Source organism: Ambystoma mexicanum, chromosome 5q (genome assembly GCF_040938575.1).
Source record: "Ambystoma mexicanum isolate Mex_15411 chromosome 5q, UKY_AmexF1_1, whole genome shotgun sequence".
NCBI classification, from domain to species: Eukaryota; Metazoa; Chordata; class Amphibia; order Caudata; family Ambystomatidae; genus Ambystoma; species Ambystoma mexicanum.
The window spans coordinates 1,274,275,626-1,274,291,661 of record NC_090933.1 but is presented as its reverse complement, the minus strand read 5'-3'; the positions used below and the strand labels follow the sequence as shown (position 1 = coordinate 1,274,291,661).

The window sequence follows — 16,036 nt, the reverse complement described above, 5'->3', positions numbered from 1 at the left end:
ACTGGACGCTCCCTTGGTACTACAGGGAGATGGAAAAGTTCATCGCAGATTTTGGCCTTCAGGGGGTGGTGCCTGCATTGTGGAACCCAAGGACAATCCACAACCTGATCAGGGCCCAAGACACCACAGATCCCATTGAGGACCTGCCAGCGGCCACAGTTACCCAGGTGTGGGAAAATGTGGCATCAAACAAACTCCTGAATATTCACAAGGACATCGCCTGGCTGACGGTGAGGGGGGCACTATCTGTGCGAGCATTCATGAACAGACGGGGCCTCTGCCCACACAGGAGCTGCCCAAGGGGGTGCCCGGCAGAGGAAACAGCGTACCACCTCTTCTGGGCATGCCCCTTTGCAAGGAAACTGCGCAGGGCCCTGAACACTGAGTTGAGTGCTCACATCCCGCCCCAAGACATTATACACCAGTCTGTGCTGTATGGACTCTTTGCACAGACCCACACAGTAGAGGCAATCCAGAACTGCTGGAGGACCCTCTGCTGCATGAAGGACATTCTCCTCTACGCAAGGAAACGCCTGGTCCTCAATGATGAGCTGCTGACAACCGAAGCCTGCCGCAGGATGGTCCACGGCCTGCTAAGAGACTACGAAATCAAGGACAGCCTGGAAGATGGGGGCCCTGAGTAAAACCCCCAGCCCAGGCAATCATCCAAAAATAAAATAAAGAAAAAGGGAACTCTTAGCCTACTCAGGCAAAACACGAACACTTTGCAAACCACAGACTCTGAACAGAAAATATATATGTACCCACCCAAATGCCCAAAGTAAAATTGAAACCACCCCTTCTGCTTTGAGGGGGGAATGTAATTGCCACAAAAGTCTTCTTATTGAATTGAATTTATTACCCTTGTATCATCTTTAAGCACTTAATAAAGATATTTTTACAAAAAAAAAAAAAAAAAAAAAAAAAAAAAAAACAAGGCAGATCTCCCAGGGTGAGGCTCATCCATTGCACATCGGATTTGCTGACCCCTGCGATGTCCCCAAATGCGGGATACTCGACTGCATTATTTCTGGTAGTGGGGGACTGCGTTCGCGCTATCCCCTGATTTATTGGTCAAAGAAAGAAAAAGTTTAGTGTGCAGAGTCAGCTTGTTTACACACGGAGCCCCTGGTCTTGCAGCAGAGTTTCTTAAGTCACGTGTGTGAGTAGGTAGCCTCTGAATGTTGCTGCAGTCCAGAGGGCCAGCATTCACTGGAGGGGTCAAGTGCACAGGCGCCTAGCACCGATCGGGCACGATCGGGCGTTGCCTTCACGGCGTTGCCGTGTCCTGCTGGGGAGCACCCCACCCAAGACGCTCTTGTTAAGCGGGGTGGCCTGTCGGCTCAGGAGGGCCATGGGCCCTGTGGGCCGACAGGCCAGTGGGCGCACTGCACCAGGCCTGCTCGCTATCCGACTGGGCCTGCAGGCTGGGGGCCAGGCCGGAATGTATGCAAATCTCGGGCGGAGCAGGGCCTGATGGGAGAAAGGACCTGTGCTGCAATGTGCCTCTTCTGCTGAGCTCTGCCTGCCGGAGCTTCCCCCTGAACGTGGGACAGGCAGCTCTGCAGGCGCTCGGGGCTTCCGGGAGGGCTGGGGCTGGGTCAGGGCCTGCCTTCTCACCCTCGCTTAGCGGGGATTCCAGAACAGGCCCAACCCCTGCCCTCTTGCTCGCAACTCATACTTACCTGGCAGGGGAGCATCTGTGATCAACAAGGCAGATCTCCCAGGGTGAGGCTCATCCATTGCACATCGGATTTGCTGACCCCTGCGATGTCCCCAAATGCGGGATACTCGACTGCATTATTTCTGGTAGTGGGGGACTGCGTTCGCGCTATCCCCTGATTTATTGGTCAAAGAAAGAAAAAGTTTAGTGTGCAGAGTCAGCTTGTTTACACACGGAGCCCCTGGTCTTGCAGCAGAGTTTCTTAAGTCACGTGTGTGAGTAGGTAGCCTCTGAATGTTGCTGCAGTCCAGAGGGCCAGCATTCACTGGAGGGGTCAAGTGCACAGGCGCCTAGCACCGATCGGGCACGATCGGGCGTTGCCTTCACGGCGTTGCCGTGTCCTGCTGGGGAGCACCCCACCCAAGACGCTCTTGTTAAGCGGGGTGGCCTGTCGGCTCAGGAGGGCCATGGGCCCTGGGGGCCGACAGGCCAGTGGGCGCACTGCACCAGGCCTGCTCGCTATCCGACTGGGCCTGCAGGCTGGGGGCCAGGCCGGAATGTATGCAAATCTCGGGCGGAGCAGGGCCTGATGGGAGAAAGGACCTGTGCTGCAATGTGCCTCTTCTGCTGAGCTCTGCCTGCCGGAGCTTCCCCCTGAACGTGGGACAGGCAGCTCTGCAGGCGCTCGGGGCTTCCGGGAGGGCTGGGGCTGGGTCAGGGCCTGCCTTCTCACCCTCGCTTAGCGGGGATTCCAGAACAGGCCCAACCCCTGCCCTCTTGCTCGCAACTCATACTTACCTGGCAGGGGAGCATCTGTGATCAACAAGGCAGATCTCCCAGGGTGAGGCTCATCCATTGCACATCGGATTTGCTGACCCCTGCGATGTCCCCAAATGCGGGATACTCGACTGCATTATTTCTGGTAGTGGGGGACTGCGTTCGCGCTATCCCCTGATTTATTGGTCAAAGAAAGAAAAAGTTTAGTGTGCAGAGTCAGCTTGTTTACACACGGAGCCCCTGGTCTTGCAGCAGAGTTTCTTAAGTCACGTGTGTGAGTAGGTAGCCTCTGAATGTTGCTGCAGTCCAGAGGGCCAGCATTCACTGGAGGGGTCAAGTGCACAGGCGCCTAGCACCGATCGGGCACGATCGGGCGTTGCCTTCACGGCGTTGCCGTGTCCTGCTGGGGAGCACCCCACCCAAGACGCTCTTGTTAAGCGGGGTGGCCTGTCGGCTCAGGAGGGCCATGGGCCCTGGGGGCCGACAGGCCAGTGGGCGCACTGCACCAGGCCTGCTCGCTATCCGACTGGGCCTGCAGGCTGGGGGCCAGGCCGGAATGTATGCAAATCTCGGGCGGAGCAGGGCCTGATGGGAGAAAGGACCTGTGCTGCAATGTGCCTCTTCTGCTGAGCTCTGCCTGCCGGAGCTTCCCCCTGAACGTGGGACAGGCAGCTCTGCAGGCGCTCGGGGCTTCCGGGAGGGCTGGGGCTGGGTCAGGGCCTGCCTTCTCACCCTCGCTTAGCGGGGATTCCAGAACAGGCCCAACCCCTGCCCTCTTGCTCGCAACTCATACTTACCTGGCAGGGGAGCATCTGTGATCAACAAGGCAGATCTCCCAGGGTGAGGCTCATCCATTGCACATCGGATTTGCTGACCCCTGCGATGTCCCCAAATGCGGGATACTCGACTGCATTATTTCTGGTAGTGGGGGACTGCGTTCGCGCTATCCCCTGATTTATTGGTCAAAGAAAGAAAAAGTTTAGTGTGCAGAGTCAGCTTGTTTACACACGGAGCCCCTGGTCTTGCAGCAGAGTTTCTTAAGTCACGTGTGTGAGTAGGTAGCCTCTGAATGTTGCTGCAGTCCAGAGGGCCAGCATTCACTGGAGGGGTCAAGTGCACAGGCGCCTAGCACCGATCGGGCACGATCGGGCGTTGCCTTCACGGCGTTGCCGTGTCCTGCTGGGGAGCACCCCACCCAAGACGCTCTTGTTAAGCGGGGTGGCCTGTCGGCTCAGGAGGGCCATGGGCCCTGGGGGCCGACAGGCCAGTGGGCGCACTGCACCAGGCCTGCTCGCTATCCGACTGGGCCTGCAGGCTGGGGGCCAGGCCGGAATGTATGCAAATCTCGGGCGGAGCAGGGTCTGATGGGAGAAAGGACCTGTGCTGCAATGTGCCTCTTCTGCTGAGCTCTGCCTGCCGGAGCTTCCCCCTGAACGTGGGACAGGCAGCTCTGCAGGCGCTCGGGGCTTCCGGGAGGGCTGGGGCTGGGTCAGGGCCTGCCTTCTCACCCTCGCTTAGCGGGGATTCCAGAACAGGCCCAACCCCTGCCCTCTTGCTCGCAACTCATACTTACCTGGCAGGGGAGCATCTGTGATCAACAAGGCAGATCTCCCAGGGTGAGGCTCATCCATTGCACATCGGATTTGCTGACCCCTGCGATGTCCCCAAATGCGGGATACTCGACTGCATTATTTCTGGTAGTGGGGGACTGCGTTCGCGCTATCCCCTGATTTATTGGTCAAAGAAAGAAAAAGTTTAGTGTGCAGAGTCAGCTTGTTTACACACGGAGCCCCTGGTCTTGCAGCAGAGTTTCTTAAGTCACGTGTGTGAGTAGGTAGCCTCTGAATGTTGCTGCAGTCCAGAGGGCCAGCATTCACTGGAGGGGTCAAGTGCACAGGCGCCTAGCACCGATCGGGCACGATCGGGCGTTGCCTTCACGGCGTTGCCGTGTCCTGCTGGGGAGCACCCCACCCAAGACGCTCTTGTTAAGCGGGGTGGCCTGTCGGCTCAGGAGGGCCATGGGCCCTGGGGGCCGACAGGCCAGTGGGCGCACTGCACCAGGCCTGCTCGCTATCCGACTGGGCCTGCAGGCTGGGGGCCAGGCCGGAATGTATGCAAATCTCGGGCGGAGCAGGGCCTGATGGGAGAAAGGACCTGTGCTGCAATGTGCCTCTTCTGCTGAGCTCTGCCTGCCGGAGCTTCCCCCTGAACGTGGGACAGGCAGCTCTGCAGGCGCTCGGGGCTTCCGGGAGGGCTGGGGCTGGGTCAGGGCCTGCCTTCTCACCCTCGCTTAGCGGGGATTCCAGAACAGGCCCAACCCCTGCCCTCTTGCTCGCAACTCATACTTACCTGGCAGGGGAGCATCTGTGATCAACAAGGCAGATCTCCCAGGGTGAGGCTCATCCATTGCACATCGGATTTGCTGACCCCTGCGATGTCCCCAAATGCGGGATACTCGACTGCATTATTTCTGGTAGTGGGGGACTGCGTTCGCGCTATCCCCTGATTTATTGGTCAAAGAAAGAAAAAGTTTAGTGTGCAGAGTCAGCTTGTTTACACACGGAGCCCCTGGTCTTGCAGCAGAGTTTCTTAAGTCACGTGTGTGAGTAGGTAGCCTCTGAATGTTGCTGCAGTCCAGAGGGCCAGCATTCACTGGAGGGGTCAAGTGCACAGGCGCCTAGCACCGATCGGGCACGATCGGGCGTTGCCTTCACGGCGTTGCCGTGTCCTGCTGGGGAGCACCCCACCCAAGACGCTCTTGTTAAGCGGGGTGGCCTGTCGGCTCAGGAGGGCCATGGGCCCTGGGGGCCGACAGGCCAGTGGGCGCACTGCACCAGGCCTGCTCGCTATCCGACTGGGCCTGCAGGCTGGGGGCCAGGCCGGAATGTATGCAAATCTCGGGCGGAGCAGGGCCTGATGGGAGAAAGGACCTGTGCTGCAATGTGCCTCTTCTGCTGAGCTCTGCCTGCCGGAGCTTCCCCCTGAACGTGGGACAGGCAGCTCTGCAGGCGCTCGGGGCTTCCGGGAGGGCTGGGGCTGGGTCAGGGCCTGCCTTCTCACCCTCGCTTAGCGGGGATTCCAGAACAGGCCCAACCCCTGCCCTCTTGCTCGCAACTCATACTTACCTGGCAGGGGAGCATCTGTGATCAACAAGGCAGATCTCCCAGGGTGAGGCTCATCCATTGCACATCGGATTTGCTGACCCCTGCGATGTCCCCAAATGCGGGATACTCGACTGCATTATTTCTGGTAGTGGGGGACTGCGTTCGCGCTATCCCCTGATTTATTGGTCAAAGAAAGAAAAAGTTTAGTGTGCAGAGTCAGCTTGTTTACACACGGAGCCCCTGGTCTTGCAGCAGAGTTTCTTAAGTCACGTGTGTGAGTAGGTAGCCTCTGAATGTTGCTGCAGTCCAGAGGGCCAGCATTCACTGGAGGGGTCAAGTGCACAGGCGCCTAGCACCGATCGGGCACGATCGGGCGTTGCCTTCACGGCGTTGCCGTGTCCTGCTGGGGAGCACCCCACCCAAGACGCTCTTGTTAAGCGGGGTGGCCTGTCGGCTCAGGAGGGCCATGGGCCCTGGGGGCCGACAGGCCAGTGGGCGCACTGCACCAGGCCTGCTCGCTATCCGACTGGGCCTGCAGGCTGGGGGCCAGGCCGGAATGTATGCAAATCTCGGGCGGAGCAGGGCCTGATGGGAGAAAGGACCTGTGCTGCAATGTGCCTCTTCTGCTGAGCTCTGCCTGCCGGAGCTTCCCCCTGAACGTGGGACAGGCAGCTCTGCAGGCGCTCGGGGCTTCCGGGAGGGCTGGGGCTGGGTCAGGGCCTGCCTTCTCACCCTCGCTTAGCGGGGATTCCAGAACAGGCCCAACCCCTGCCCTCTTGCTCGCAACTCATACTTACCTGGCAGGGGAGCATCTGTGATCAACAAGGCAGATCTCCCAGGGTGAGGCTCATCCATTGCACATCGGATTTGCTGACCCCTGCGATGTCCCCAAATGCGGGATACTCGACTGCATTATTTCTGGTAGTGGGGGACTGCGTTCGCGCTATCCCCTGATTTATTGGTCAAAGAAAGAAAAAGTTTAGTGTGCAGAGTCAGCTTGTTTACACACGGAGCCCCTGGTCTTGCAGCAGAGTTTCTTAAGTCACGTGTGTGAGTAGGTAGCCTCTGAATGTTGCTGCAGTCCAGAGGGCCAGCATTCACTGGAGGGGTCAAGTGCACAGGCGCCTAGCACCGATCGGGCACGATCGGGCGTTGCCTTCACGGCGTTGCCGTGTCCTGCTGGGGAGCACCCCACCCAAGACGCTCTTGTTAAGCGGGGTGGCCTGTCGGCTCAGGAGGGCCATGGGCCCTGGGGGCCGACAGGCCAGTGGGCGCACTGCACCAGGCCTGCTCGCTATCCGACTGGGCCTGCAGGCTGGGGGCCAGGCCGGAATGTATGCAAATCTCGGGCGGAGCAGGGCCTGATGGGAGAAAGGACCTGTGCTGCAATGTGCCTCTTCTGCTGAGCTCTGCCTGCCGGAGCTTCCCCCTGAACGTGGGACAGGCAGCTCTGCAGGCGCTCGGGGCTTCCGGGAGGGCTGGGGCTGGGTCAGGGCCTGCCTTCTCACCCTCGCTTAGCGGGGATTCCAGAACAGGCCCAACCCCTGCCCTCTTGCTCGCAACTCATACTTACCTGGCAGGGGAGCATCTGTGATCAACAAGGCAGATCTCCCAGGGTGAGGCTCATCCATTGCACATCGGATTTGCTGACCCCTGCGATGTCCCCAAATGCGGGATACTCGACTGCATTATTTCTGGTAGTGGGGGACTGCGTTCGCGCTATCCCCTGATTTATTGGTCAAAGAAAGAAAAAGTTTAGTGTGCAGAGTCAGCTTGTTTACACACGGAGCCCCTGGTCTTGCAGCAGAGTTTCTTAAGTCACGTGTGTGAGTAGGTAGCCTCTGAATGTTGCTGCAGTCCAGAGGGCCAGCATTCACTGGAGGGGTCAAGTGCACAGGCGCCTAGCACCGATCGGGCACGATCGGGCGTTGCCTTCACGGCGTTGCCGTGTCCTGCTGGGGAGCACCCCACCCAAGACGCTCTTGTTAAGCGGGGTGGCCTGTCGGCTCAGGAGGGCCATGGGCCCTGGGGGCCGACAGGCCAGTGGGCGCACTGCACCAGGCCTGCTCGCTATCCGACTGGGCCTGCAGGCTGGGGGCCAGGCCGGAATGTATGCAAATCTCGGGCGGAGCAGGGCCTGATGGGAGAAAGGACCTGTGCTGCAATGTGCCTCTTCTGCTGAGCTCTGCCTGCCGGAGCTTCCCCCTGAACGTGGGACAGGCAGCTCTGCAGGCGCTCGGGGCTTCCGGGAGGGCTGGGGCTGGGTCAGGGCCTGCCTTCTCACCCTCGCTTAGCGGGGATTCCAGAACAGGCCCAACCCCTGCCCTCTTGCTCGCAACTCATACTTACCTGGCAGGGGAGCATCTGTGATCAACAAGGCAGATCTCCCAGGGTGAGGCTCATCCATTGCACATCGGATTTGCTGACCCCTGCGATGTCCCCAAATGCGGGATACTCGACTGCATTATTTCTGGTAGTGGGGGACTGCGTTCGCGCTATCCCCTGATTTATTGGTCAAAGAAAGAAAAAGTTTAGTGTGCAGAGTCAGCTTGTTTACACACGGAGCCCCTGGTCTTGCAGCAGAGTTTCTTAAGTCACGTGTGTGAGTAGGTAGCCTCTGAATGTTGCTGCAGTCCAGAGGGCCAGCATTCACTGGAGGGGTCAAGTGCACAGGCGCCTAGCACCGATCGGGCACGATCGGGCGTTGCCTTCACGGCGTTGCCGTGTCCTGCTGGGGAGCACCCCACCCAAGACGCTCTTGTTAAGCGGGGTGGCCTGTCGGCTCAGGAGGGCCATGGGCCCTGGGGGCCGACAGGCCAGTGGGCGCACTGCACCAGGCCTGCTCGCTATCCGACTGGGCCTGCAGGCTGGGGGCCAGGCCGGAATGTATGCAAATCTCGGGCGGAGCAGGGCCTGATGGGAGAAAGGACCTGTGCTGCAATGTGCCTCTTCTGCTGAGCTCTGCCTGCCGGAGCTTCCCCCTGAACGTGGGACAGGCAGCTCTGCAGGCGCTCGGGGCTTCCGGGAGGGCTGGGGCTGGGTCAGGGCCTGCCTTCTCACCCTCGCTTAGCGGGGATTCCAGAACAGGCCCAACCCCTGCCCTCTTGCTCGCAACTCATACTTACCTGGCAGGGGAGCATCTGTGATCAACAAGGCAGATCTCCCAGGGTGAGGCTCATCCATTGCACATCGGATTTGCTGACCCCTGCGATGTCCCCAAATGCGGGATACTCGACTGCATTATTTCTGGTAGTGGGGGACTGCGTTCGCGCTATCCCCTGATTTATTGGTCAAAGAAAGAAAAAGTTTAGTGTGCAGAGTCAGCTTGTTTACACACGGAGCCCCTGGTCTTGCAGCAGAGTTTCTTAAGTCACGTGTGTGAGTAGGTAGCCTCTGAATGTTGCTGCAGTCCAGAGGGCCAGCATTCACTGGAGGGGTCAAGTGCACAGGCGCCTAGCACCGATCGGGCACGATCGGGCGTTGCCTTCACGGCGTTGCCGTGTCCTGCTGGGGAGCACCCCACCCAAGACGCTCTTGTTAAGCGGGGTGGCCTGTCGGCTCAGGAGGGCCATGGGCCCTGGGGGCCGACAGGCCAGTGGGCGCACTGCACCAGGCCTGCTCGCTATCCGACTGGGCCTGCAGGCTGGGGGCCAGGCCGGAATGTATGCAAATCTCGGGCGGAGCAGGGCCTGATGGGAGAAAGGACCTGTGCTGCAATGTGCCTCTTCTGCTGAGCTCTGCCTGCCGGAGCTTCCCCCTGAACGTGGGACAGGCAGCTCTGCAGGCGCTCGGGGCTTCCGGGAGGGCTGGGGCTGGGTCAGGGCCTGCCTTCTCACCCTCGCTTAGCGGGGATTCCAGAACAGGCCCAACCCCTGCCCTCTTGCTCGCAACTCATACTTACCTGGCAGGGGAGCATCTGTGATCAACAAGGCAGATCTCCCAGGGTGAGGCTCATCCATTGCACATCGGATTTGCTGACCCCTGTGATGTCCCCAAATGCGGGATACTCGACTGCATTATTTCTGGTAGTGGGGGACTGCGTTCGCGCTATCCCCTGATTTATTGGTCAAAGAAAGAAAAAGTTTAGTGTGCAGAGTCAGCTTGTTTACACACGGAGCCCCTGGTCTTGCAGCAGAGTTTCTTAAGTCACGTGTGTGAGTAGGTAGCCTCTGAATGTTGCTGCAGTCCAGAGGGCCAGCATTCACTGGAGGGGTCAAGTGCACAGGCGCCTAGCACCGATCGGGCACGATCGGGCGTTGCCTTCACGGCGTTGCCGTGTCCTGCTGGGGAGCACCCCACCCAAGACGCTCTTGTTAAGCGGGGTGGCCTGTCGGCTCAGGAGGGCCATGGGCCCTGGGGGCCGACAGGCCAGTGGGCGCACTGCACCAGGCCTGCTCGCTATCCGACTGGGCCTGCAGGCTGGGGGCCAGGCCGGAATGTATGCAAATCTCGGGCGGAGCAGGGCCTGATGGGAGAAAGGACCTGTGCTGCAATGTGCCTCTTCTGCTGAGCTCTGCCTGCCGGAGCTTCCCCCTGAACGTGGGACAGGCAGCTCTGCAGGCGCTCGGGGCTTCCGGGAGGGCTGGGGCTGGGTCAGGGCCTGCCTTCTCACCCTCGCTTAGCGGGGATTCCAGAACAGGCCCAACCCCTGCCCTCTTGCTCGCAACTCATACTTACCTGGCAGGGGAGCATCTGTGATCAACAAGGCAGATCTCCCAGGGTGAGGCTCATCCATTGCACATCGGATTTGCTGACCCCTGCGATGTCCCCAAATGCGGGATACTCGACTGCATTATTTCTGGTAGTGGGGGACTGCGTTCGCGCTATCCCCTGATTTATTGGTCAAAGAAAGAAAAAGTTTAGTGTGCAGAGTCAGCTTGTTTACACACGGAGCCCCTGGTCTTGCAGCAGAGTTTCTTAAGTCACGTGTGTGAGTAGGTAGCCTCTGAATGTTGCTGCAGTCCAGAGGGCCAGCATTCACTGGAGGGGTCAAGTGCACAGGCGCCTAGCACCGATCGGGCACGATCGGGCGTTGCCTTCACGGCGTTGCCGTGTCCTGCTGGGGAGCACCCCACCCAAGACGCTCTTGTTAAGCGGGGTGGCCTGTCGGCTCAGGAGGGCCATGGGCCCTGTGGGCCGACAGGCCAGTGGGCGCACTGCACCAGGCCTGCTCGCTATCCGACTGGGCCTGCAGGCTGGGGGCCAGGCCGGAATGTATGCAAATCTCGGGCGGAGCAGGGCCTGATGGGAGAAAGGACCTGTGCTGCAATGTGCCTCTTCTGCTGAGCTCTGCCTGCCGGAGCTTCCCCCTGAACGTGGGACAGGCAGCTCTGCAGGCGCTCGGGGCTTCCGGGAGGGCTGGGGCTGGGTCAGGGCCTGCCTTCTCACCCTCGCTTAGCGGGGATTCCAGAACAGGCCCAACCCCTGCCCTCTTGCTCGCAACTCATACTTACCTGGCAGGGGAGCATCTGTGATCAACAAGGCAGATCTCCCAGGGTGAGGCTCATCCATTGCACATCGGATTTGCTGACCCCTGCGATGTCCCCAAATGCGGGATACTCGACTGCATTATTTCTGGTAGTGGGGGACTGCGTTCGCGCTATCCCCTGATTTATTGGTCAAAGAAAGAAAAAGTTTAGTGTGCAGAGTCAGCTTGTTTACACACGGAGCCCCTGGTCTTGCAGCAGAGTTTCTTAAGTCACGTGTGTGAGTAGGTAGCCTCTGAATGTTGCTGCAGTCCAGAGGGCCAGCATTCACTGGAGGGGTCAAGTGCACAGGCGCCTAGCACCGATCGGGCACGATCGGGCGTTGCCTTCACGGCGTTGCCGTGTCCTGCTGGGGAGCACCCCACCCAAGACGCTCTTGTTAAGCGGGGTGGCCTGTCGGCTCAGGAGGGCCATGGGCCCTGGGGGCCGACAGGCCAGTGGGCGCACTGCACCAGGCCTGCTCGCTATCCGACTGGGCCTGCAGGCTGGGGGCCAGGCCGGAATGTATGCAAATCTCGGGCGGAGCAGGGCCTGATGGGAGAAAGGACCTGTGCTGCAATGTGCCTCTTCTGCTGAGCTCTGCCTGCCGGAGCTTCCCCCTGAACGTGGGACAGGCAGCTCTGCAGGCGCTCGGGGCTTCCGGGAGGGCTGGGGCTGGGTCAGGGCCTGCCTTCTCACCCTCGCTTAGCGGGGATTCCAGAACAGGCCCAACCCCTGCCCTCTTGCTCGCAACTCATACTTACCTGGCAGGGGAGCATCTGTGATCAACAAGGCAGATCTCCCAGGGGGCAGCGCTGAAAAGCTGGAAGGAACGCCTGGCCAAGGTCAAACAGAAACTGGGTCTCTGGAGTCTCCGCAAACTGAGCATGGAAGGGAAGGCTCTGGTGCTGAGAAATGATGCGCTGCCTGTCCTGCAGTATGTGGCCCAAGCGTGGCCCCTCCAAGCCAGAGAGGCGCGGGCCATCAACGCCATGGTCTTCCACTTTGTCTGGGGCTCAAAGATGGACAGAGTTAAGAGATCATCCATGTACAAGGAACCGCGCAAAGGAGGGAAAGGAATCCCGGACCTCCCTACAAGACTGCGGGCCTGCTTCGCCTGCACCTGCGTCAGGATTTCCCTGGGCAACGCCAACAAGACCCACTCAGCCTACCTCCTTTTCCGCTTCTTCCTCACACCAACATGGAGGAGGCTAGGCTGGGACAAGTGGGAAAACAGGGCCCCGTACAACTGGACGCTCCCTTGGTACTACAGGGAGATGGAAAAGTTCATCGCAGATTTTGGCCTTCAGGGGGTGGTGCCTGCATTGTGGAACCCAAGGACAATCCACAACCTGATCAGGGCCCAAGACACCACAGATCCCATTGAGGACCTGCCAGCGGCCACAGTTACCCAGGTGTGGGAAAATGTGGCATCAAACAAACTCCTGAATATTCACAAGGACATCGCCTGGCTGACGGTGAGGGGGGCACTATCTGTGCGAGCATTCATGAACAGACGGGGCCTCTGCCCACACAGGAGCTGCCCAAGGGGGTGCCCGGCAGAGGAAACAGCGTACCACCTCTTCTGGGCATGCCCCTTTGCAAGGAAACTGCGCAGGGCCCTGAACACTGAGTTGAGTGCTCACATCCCGCCCCAAGACATTATACACCAGTCTGTGCTGTATGGACTCTTTGCACAGACCCACACAGTAGAGGCAATCCAGAACTGCTGGAGGACCCTCTGCTGCATGAAGGACATTCTCCTCTACGCAAGGAAACGCCTGGTCCTCAATGATGAGCTGCTGACAACCGAAGCCTGCCGCAGGATGGTCCACGGCCTGCTAAGAGACTACGAAATCAAGGACAGCCTGGAAGATGGGGGCCCTGAGTAAAACCCCCAGCCCAGGCAATCATCCAAAAATAAAATAAAGAAAAAGGGAACTCTTAGCCTACTCAGGCAAAACACGAACACTTTGCAAACCACAGACTCTGAACAGAAAATATATATGTACCCACCCAAATGCCCAAAGTAAAATTGAAACCACCCCTTCTGCTTTGAGGGGGGAATGTAATTGCCACAAAAGTCTTCTTATTGAATTGAATTTATTACCCTTGTATCATCTTTAAGCACTTAATAAAGATATTTTTACAAAAAAAAAAAAAAAAAAAAAAAAAAAAAAACAAGGCAGATCTCCCAGGGTGAGGCTCATCCATTGCACATCGGATTTGCTGACCCCTGCGATGTCCCCAAATGCGGGATACTCGACTGCATTATTTCTGGTAGTGGGGGACTGCGTTCGCGCTATCCCCTGATTTATTGGTCAAAGAAAGAAAAAGTTTAGTGTGCAGAGTCAGCTTGTTTACACACGGAGCCCCTGGTCTTGCAGCAGAGTTTCTTAAGTCACGTGTGTGAGTAGGTAGCCTCTGAATGTTGCTGCAGTCCAGAGGGCCAGCATTCACTGGAGGGGTCAAGTGCACAGGCGCCTAACCCCAGACTTGTGCGCCCCATGATATCAGGGGCCCCAGTAGTTCTTGAAGCCGCCCTGCCCCGCCCCGCCCGGGCTCTGTTATCACGGCCAGGCCCTCCAACCTTAAGAAGTCCCATCCAGCTCCTGGGGATTGGGGGGGGGGGGGGTTCACTGGCTACCAGCTGCCGCCGGCCCCGTCCGAGCACCGATCGGGCACGATCGGGCGTTGCCTTCACGGCGTTGCCGTGTCCTGCTGGGGAGCACCCCACCCAAGACGCTCTTGTTAAGCGGGGTGGCCTGTCGGCTCAGGAGGGCCATGGGCCCTGGGGGCCGACAGGCCAGTGGGCGCACTGCACCAGGCCTGCTCGCTATCCGACTGGGCCTGCAGGCTGGGGGCCAGGCCGGAATGTATGCAAATCTCGGGCGGAGCAGGGCCTGATGGGAGAAAGGACCTGTGCTGCAATGTGCCTCTTCTGCTGAGCTCTGCCTGCCGGAGCTTCCCCCTGAACGTGGGACAGGCAGCTCTGCAGGCGCTCGGGGCTTCCGGGAGGGCTGGGGCTGGGTCAGGGCCTGCCTTCTCACCCTCGCTTAGCGGGGATTCCAGAACAGGCCCAACCCCTGCCCTCTTGCTCGCAACTCATACTTACCTGGCAGGGGAGCATCTGTGATCAACAAGGCAGATCTCCCAGGGTGAGGCTCATCCATTGCACATCGGATTTGCTGACCCCTGCGATGTCCCCAAATGCGGGATACTCGACTGCATTATTTCTGGTAGTGGGGGACTGCGTTCGCGCTATCCCCTGATTTATTGGTCAAAGAAAGAAAAAGTTTAGTGTGCAGAGTCAGCTTGTTTACACACGGAGCCCCTGGTCTTGCAGCAGAGTTTCTTAAGTCACGTGTGTGAGTAGGTAGCCTCTGAATGTTGCTGCAGTCCAGAGGGCCAGCATTCACTGGAGGGGTCAAGTGCACAGGCGCCTAGCACCGATCGGGCACGATCGGGCGTTGCCTTCACGGCGTTGCCGTGTCCTGCTGGGGAGCACCCCACCCAAGACGCTCTTGTTAAGCGGGGTGGCCTGTCGGCTCAGGAGGGCCATGGGCCCTGGGGGCCGACAGGCCAGTGGGCGCACTGCACCAGGCCTGCTCGCTATCCGACTGGGCCTGCAGGCTGGGGGCCAGGCCGGAATGTATGCAAATCTCGGGCGGAGCAGGGCCTGATGGGAGAAAGGACCTGTGCTGCAATGTGCCTCTTCTGCTGAGCTCTGCCTGCCGGAGCTTCCCCCTGAACGTGGGACAGGCAGCTCTGCAGGCGCTCGGGGCTTCCGGGAGGGCTGGGGCTGGGTCAGGGCCTGCCTTCTCACCCTCGCTTAGCGGGGATTCCAGAACAGGCCCAACCCCTGCCCTCTTGCTCGCAACTCATACTTACCTGGCAGGGGAGCATCTGTGATCAACAAGGCAGATCTCCCAGGGTGAGGCTCATCCATTGCACATCGGATTTGCTGACCCCTGCGATGTCCCCAAATGCGGGATACTCGGACTGCGTTCGCGCTATCCCCTGATTTATTGGTCAAAGAAAGAAAAAGTTTAGTGTGCAGAGTCAGCTTGTTTACACACGGAGCCCCTGGTCTTGCAGCAGAGTTTCTTAAGTCACGTGTGTGAGTAGGTAGCCTCTGAATGTTGCTGCAGTCCAGAGGGCCAGCATTCACTGGAGGGGTCAAGTGCACAGGCGCCTAGCACCGATCGGGCACGATCGGGCGTTGCCTTCACGGCGTTGCCGTGTCCTGCTGGGGAGCACCCCACCCAAGACGCTCTTGTTAAGCGGGGTGGCCTGTCGGCTCAGGAGGGCCATGGGCCCTGGGGGCCGACAGGCCAGTGGGCGCACTGCACCAGGCCTGCTCGCTATCCGACTGGGCCTGCAGGCTGGGGGCCAGGCCGGAATGTATGCAAATCTCGGGCGGAGCAGGGCCTGATGGGAGAAAGGACCTGTGCTGCAATGTGCCTCTTCTGCTGAGCTCTGCCTGCCGGAGCTTCCCCCTGAACGTGGGACAGGCAGCTCTGCAGGCGCTCGGGGCTTCCGGGAGGGCTGGGGCTGGGTCAGGGCCTGCCTTCTCACCCTCGCTTAGCGGGGATTCCAGAACAGGCCCAACCCCTGCCCTCTTGCTCGCAACTCATACTTACCTGGCAGGGGAGCATCTGTGATCAACAAGGCAGATCTCCCAGGGTGAGGCTCATCCATTGCACATCGGATTTGCTGACCCCTGCGATGTCCCCAAATGCGGGATACTCGACTGCATTATTTCTGGTAGTGGGGGACTGCGTTCGCGCTATCCCCTGATTTATTGGTCAAAGAAAGAAAAAGTTTAGTGTGCAGAGTCAGCTTGTTTACACACGGAGCCCCTGGTCTTGCAGCAGAGTTTCTTAAGTCACGTGTGTGAGTAGGTAGCCTCTGAATGTTGCTGCAGTCCAGAGGGCCAGCATTCACTGGAGGGGTCAAGTGCACAGGCGCCTAGCACCGATCGGGCACGATCGGGCGTTGCCTTCACGGCGTTGCCGTGTCCTGCT

The 16,036-nt window shown here is 59.2% G+C and overlaps 15 non-coding genes and 3 pseudogenes across 15 annotated transcripts; all 18 read left to right on the top strand.

Annotated features, from left to right (window-relative positions):
- The first annotated feature begins 927 nt into the window (after positions 1 to 927).
- LOC138498983 (U1 spliceosomal RNA) lies at positions 928 to 1,065 on the top strand (annotated as a pseudogene).
- A 612-nt stretch (positions 1,066 to 1,677) lies between these two features.
- Positions 1,678 to 1,841, top strand: LOC138499518 (U1 spliceosomal RNA). The gene has a single exon (XR_011279507.1). It is a non-coding gene; the product is annotated as a U1 spliceosomal RNA (small nuclear RNA).
- Positions 1,842 to 2,453: 612 nt separating this feature from the next.
- LOC138499517 (U1 spliceosomal RNA) lies at positions 2,454 to 2,617 on the top strand. Its single transcript, XR_011279506.1, has one exon. It is a non-coding gene; the product is annotated as a U1 spliceosomal RNA (small nuclear RNA).
- Positions 2,618 to 3,229: 612 nt separating this feature from the next.
- LOC138499515 (U1 spliceosomal RNA) lies at positions 3,230 to 3,393 on the top strand. The gene has a single exon (XR_011279505.1). It is a non-coding gene; the product is annotated as a U1 spliceosomal RNA (small nuclear RNA).
- Positions 3,394 to 4,005: 612 nt separating this feature from the next.
- LOC138499514 (U1 spliceosomal RNA) lies at positions 4,006 to 4,169 on the top strand. Its single transcript, XR_011279504.1, has one exon. It is a non-coding gene; the product is annotated as a U1 spliceosomal RNA (small nuclear RNA).
- Positions 4,170 to 4,781: 612 nt separating this feature from the next.
- LOC138499512 (U1 spliceosomal RNA) lies at positions 4,782 to 4,945 on the top strand. The gene has a single exon (XR_011279503.1). It is a non-coding gene; the product is annotated as a U1 spliceosomal RNA (small nuclear RNA).
- A 612-nt stretch (positions 4,946 to 5,557) lies between these two features.
- Positions 5,558 to 5,721, top strand: LOC138499511 (U1 spliceosomal RNA). The gene has a single exon (XR_011279502.1). It is a non-coding gene; the product is annotated as a U1 spliceosomal RNA (small nuclear RNA).
- Positions 5,722 to 6,333: 612 nt separating this feature from the next.
- On the top strand, positions 6,334 to 6,497 carry LOC138499510 (U1 spliceosomal RNA). The gene has a single exon (XR_011279501.1). It is a non-coding gene; the product is annotated as a U1 spliceosomal RNA (small nuclear RNA).
- Positions 6,498 to 7,109: 612 nt separating this feature from the next.
- On the top strand, positions 7,110 to 7,273 carry LOC138499509 (U1 spliceosomal RNA). The gene has a single exon (XR_011279500.1). It is a non-coding gene; the product is annotated as a U1 spliceosomal RNA (small nuclear RNA).
- A 612-nt stretch (positions 7,274 to 7,885) lies between these two features.
- Positions 7,886 to 8,049, top strand: LOC138499508 (U1 spliceosomal RNA). Its single transcript, XR_011279499.1, has one exon. It is a non-coding gene; the product is annotated as a U1 spliceosomal RNA (small nuclear RNA).
- A 612-nt stretch (positions 8,050 to 8,661) lies between these two features.
- Positions 8,662 to 8,825, top strand: LOC138499507 (U1 spliceosomal RNA). The gene has a single exon (XR_011279498.1). It is a non-coding gene; the product is annotated as a U1 spliceosomal RNA (small nuclear RNA).
- A 612-nt stretch (positions 8,826 to 9,437) lies between these two features.
- On the top strand, positions 9,438 to 9,601 carry LOC138498911 (U1 spliceosomal RNA). The gene has a single exon (XR_011279004.1). It is a non-coding gene; the product is annotated as a U1 spliceosomal RNA (small nuclear RNA).
- A 612-nt stretch (positions 9,602 to 10,213) lies between these two features.
- LOC138499506 (U1 spliceosomal RNA) lies at positions 10,214 to 10,377 on the top strand. The gene has a single exon (XR_011279497.1). It is a non-coding gene; the product is annotated as a U1 spliceosomal RNA (small nuclear RNA).
- A 612-nt stretch (positions 10,378 to 10,989) lies between these two features.
- On the top strand, positions 10,990 to 11,153 carry LOC138499505 (U1 spliceosomal RNA). The gene has a single exon (XR_011279496.1). It is a non-coding gene; the product is annotated as a U1 spliceosomal RNA (small nuclear RNA).
- Positions 11,154 to 13,183: 2,030 nt separating this feature from the next.
- On the top strand, positions 13,184 to 13,321 carry LOC138498982 (U1 spliceosomal RNA; annotated as a pseudogene).
- Positions 13,322 to 14,116: 795 nt separating this feature from the next.
- On the top strand, positions 14,117 to 14,280 carry LOC138499504 (U1 spliceosomal RNA). Its single transcript, XR_011279495.1, has one exon. It is a non-coding gene; the product is annotated as a U1 spliceosomal RNA (small nuclear RNA).
- A 612-nt stretch (positions 14,281 to 14,892) lies between these two features.
- LOC138498976 (U1 spliceosomal RNA) lies at positions 14,893 to 15,019 on the top strand (annotated as a pseudogene).
- Positions 15,020 to 15,644: 625 nt separating this feature from the next.
- Positions 15,645 to 15,808, top strand: LOC138499503 (U1 spliceosomal RNA). The gene has a single exon (XR_011279494.1). It is a non-coding gene; the product is annotated as a U1 spliceosomal RNA (small nuclear RNA).
- Positions 15,809 to 16,036: the final 228 nt, after the last annotated feature.